This window comes from Nicotiana tabacum, chromosome 22, assembly GCF_000715075.1.
Source record: "Nicotiana tabacum cultivar K326 chromosome 22, ASM71507v2, whole genome shotgun sequence".
NCBI lineage: Eukaryota > Viridiplantae > Streptophyta > Magnoliopsida > Solanales > Solanaceae > Nicotiana > Nicotiana tabacum.
Window position 1 is genome coordinate 134,007,775 of NC_134101.1, and position 4,523 is coordinate 134,012,297.

Consider the following 4,523-nt stretch of genomic DNA (forward strand, 5'->3'; position numbering starts at 1 on the left):
TCACTTGATGTTCCAGAATAACATAAGGAAATCTATGGTGCAAGCAAGTTGAAGGAAGGTTGCGAATAATATAAACAGGTATGTATAGGTTGCAAGCTAAAGTATAGTAGAGCGACAAGGTTTTAGGAAGACAGGAGTAAGGATAACAAAAGGCGAGTGAGAAGGTGACGAGAATGGATAAGTCCTCGGGATTAAGCACATGAAAACAAGAAGAGTTGATGGTTTCTCTAAGTTATACAAAGCTCAGTATAGCCTGAATGAACTCAAAGGAGTCTAAGACTAATGACATTTAGAAGAAATGGAATGTTACCTTGGTAGTAGAATGATGGGGGTGTAATTGTGATGGATAAAGGATGACGTTTGGGCCTTCGATTGAGTAATGAATTGAAGAGAATTTCATGAATTGTACGGGATTAAAATACCCATGTAAGGTGAATGAAATTGGGATACTATGAAATATGGTTATGGAAGTATAGTATCACCCCTAGGTGGATCAATCTAATTACTCCAGATGTCCCCAATGAGACGTGAGCCCTAGTGACAGTGTTACATAAGAGATCAAGTTAGTAGTGGCAAATGATAAATCAATATTTAGGTGAATCAAAAATGGATGGACACAAGTCACAAAGTCTGAGGTGAGATTAGGTCGTCATTCTTAAGATGAACAAGTGATGAGAAATCATTAAAGGACTTAGATTTATACATATAGAATAAGAAACGAGAGTAACCTGGAGTTTGATAGCAGACATCAGTAACGATAAATCAAAGTAAGAGTTATGGTATAGTACGACCTACCTGCAGTAAAGTCATACAAATGGATAATCGGGCCTATGAAATAAGATAAAGCAATATTCGTAAGTTCGACAAAGTACCGAGCGAAGAACTTTAGTATACTTATAGATGCCCAGAGGGACATCTTATCAAGCTCTGTATATGTTCATAAAGTGAGGCCTAAAGATTGGCTAAAAGCTGGAGGAAAAGGAGAGAAGATCGGATAGGCGTACATTCAAGGTTAGAGTCGTGCAGGCTGCATGATAGAAGGTAGCAATAGTCATGAGATTGGAAAGATTCCTACTACATATCATGGTGTGAGAAACAGGCCTAAAGTAGGGAATGCCTTGGCCTTTGGGATTCATTCACAAGAACAATTGCCTAGATGGCAAGAGGAGTACTAAAGTATTCGGAAGGCATAAGTCATGAAAATCATAAGTGCATCAGTCAACATTCGAGGATGAATGTTCTAAAGGGGGGAATGATGCTACACTCTATATTTTCTTATATGTAAGTACTCCATAAATAAATTGATGAAAATCGAAAATGAGATGTTACATCCCATATTTTTGTGTACGTTAAAGTTTTGTCGTAAGTTAATGACGTAAGCTCGGGAATGAGATTATTTTAGGATTATAAGTATTATGTTATTTCAAAAAAGGGATAAGTAAATTTGTGAAGGCGAGAGGATAAGTGAATCGAAGCAAATGAATTTCGTCGAAGTTTGACATTTTGGAATAAAATACGGCCCGAGCTAAAATCCTCGGTATTTATGGACTAGTACCATACAAGTACCACATGACCATGATAGTAAGGTGTATAAAGTGTGTTAAAAGTGAGTGGTATTTTAAGTAAGTTGAGTTAATTCTTAATTATGTGGGCAATTGGTTAATTATTGTGTAGTGGGATATTACCTAATTAATTAGGAAATTATTGGATAAGGTTTAAATTTTGACTATGTGGCAGCCCACTATTCAAACTAATGACTCATACATCAAATTGAAAGGTGGCACATCCATAATGAAAACAAAAATAGCTTCTTTGAAGTGCTACTTTATTAGGTTTGAGTCCATTGAAACATACAATCATGGAGGATCCTGTGTGTTTACTGCCCAAAAAAAAAACAAGCGAAGCAAGGTGTCATTTCATGCATGTGCATATGTTTTCTAATATGGCAAAATATCTAGTCAGTCTTTCATTAATTCTCTCAAAGCCAATTAAGCTTCAAGTGAACCTCGTGTCTGTCACTATTGAAAAAGTTGAAGATATACTTTGTCGGAATGAAAGTGGTTGTATTATTTGCAATGAAGATGGTGAACCTCATATACATACTGATGGAACAGTTTCATATCAGAAGATTTCGCTATGCAGTGTCCCAAAGATTTCTCCAAAGCAGAATATATAAGGGATGAAAATTATGAGCGGTCACGGCAAAGAGGTGCAATCTTTCTCAAGATTATCATATGGATTTTTCCCTACTTCGATCTGATGTTATGTGTTGTCACAAGTTACGTGTGTTAGAGGAATTGTCAAGAGAATTGGCTCAGGTATGTTAAGGCTATCCCTTCTTTCTTTTGACATGATCCATACGATACAAACGAAAAGAGCAAATGCACAATCTCCATAAATGGCTCTATTCATAGAAATACAAGAGATGCTTATGCTTGATTCCTCATGTGTCGTATTATTCTATCATTTGTTCATGGTTCTCAGAAAAATACGTAAGTTGAAAAAAAATTAATTCATGATATTACTCAAAGGCATAATGGTCTTATGACATTCCAAGAAATTTTATTGACGTACTTCTCAAGCATTGCATTCATGTAAATTGGACCCATGACCAGATGGCGTTATATACGCATATATATATATATATATGGGAAAAGGTTACGGTGTTATATACGCACCACCACCTGATCAGCTGGTATACATTGATGATTTGCCCACAGTGGCCGAGATCATATGATGGGATGCCCTCAGATTCTTGATGATGTTATGAATGCATATACCCATGCATGGTATGACACTTATACTCATATACACGACATTATAATATTAAATGATTCACAGAGTTATTCAGATATACATGTTGAGTCTTTTACTCAATGTTTCTCTCATGTGTACTAGTTACTGATTTTTATTCCTTACATACTCGGTATATTATTTGTACTGACGTCCTTTTTGCCCGGAGACGCTGCGTTTCACGCCCGTAGGTCCTGATAGACAGGTCAAGATTCCTCCAAATAGGCTATCAGCTCAGCGAAAGGTGTTGGTGCGCTCCATTTGCTTCGGAGTTGCTTCTTTGGTTAGTATGATTAGTACATGTATTGATTGGTATGGCGGGACCCTGTCTCAACCTTTATGATATTATGTATTGTTACAGGCTTGTAGACAGATATCATGTATACGGATACTTGTATGGCCTTGTCGGCCTATGTTTCGAGTATATACAGAATTATGCCGGCCTTATAGGCCCGTACTTCATATGTATATATTTGCATTTCCTCATGCTTTACTCCAGTTCTTTTACCTATGATAGAATGATATGAAAGATACGTTATGTTGGTACTCAGTTGAGTAAGGTACAGGGTGCCCGTCGCGGCCCATCGATTTGGGTCGTGACAACAACAACATCATATGCACTTCATAATAAAGTGGCACCTATTGTGGCTAATGGACGAGAAGAAGAAAAAAAAGATCAACAGGTGATATTCAAGATCATATGGGTTATACGGAATTCCAATATGTGTGGGCACTAAGATAAGCCAAGTATTCATGCAACAAGTGGCAGAATGACCAAGAAAAGTAATTGCTTACAATTATAGAAAGTTGAGAAGGAACGAAAGGAATTATTCGATAGATAGTCCAAAGTTAGTTACGTTATGAATGCACTTAAGAGTTTAGAGTATTATCCATGCACCATATATGTTGACAATCATACAACAGTAAAAGACTCCGGTATAAGTTAAAAGAAAGAATTGAGTCCAGGTCATAGACAAATAATTAAATTGTTAGAAGATGGTATCATGGATACTCCATAGCTAGGCTAGAGTAATAACTAATATCATGATTGAATTATTAAAAGATGGTATCATGGTTATATATATATATACTTTCAAAATAGTGCACATGCGTCATCATTTGATTTACAGGCATGCACAAGTATTTTTCATAATTGTTTATAATTTTTAAATGCTTTAAATCAATTTGTTTCTTCATTTTATTATATAAATATCAAATGATTACCCTCCAAATTATTTTTATGATGAGTTAATCATCTAAACTTATCATTATACTAGCATAATATTTAAATACTTTTCAATGCATTTTTATAATTACACTTACATTTTTAAGGCTAAATTGCACATTTTACAATAATAGCCCATATGCATGTATAATTATATTATTTATGGAAAAATAACTTTTTATATTTTTATAATGTTAAGTAATTACTCTTAATCATTTTAGTAAACAAATGATCTTTTTGATATTTATTAATCACTTTTATAAATTATATATTTATTAAATCTTGGGTATTTAAAAACTAGCCCTAACTTACTCCTATTTTCGGACCTAAAACTACCCAATACAGAAGCCCAACACCTTTACACCAGTCCAATAGCACCTCAGCCCAAACCAAATGACCCCTAACCCTGTGAGCACGTGATTTTTGTTTCACGGGACAATCGCTCCAAAAGAAATGAAAAATAACGACAATTGATCCTGTTGTACAATTTTTTTATGACACTTCG

General features: G+C 35.0%; 1 long non-coding RNA gene across 1 annotated transcript; it reads left to right on the forward strand.

Annotated features, from left to right (window-relative positions):
• The first annotated feature begins 1,903 nt into the window (after nucleotides 1-1,903).
• Nucleotides 1,904-3,255, forward strand: LOC142176666 (uncharacterized). Its single transcript, XR_012705373.1, has 2 exons — nucleotides 1,904-2,318; nucleotides 2,963-3,255. It is a non-coding gene; the product is annotated as an uncharacterized LOC142176666 (long non-coding RNA).
• Nucleotides 3,256-4,523: the final 1,268 nt, after the last annotated feature.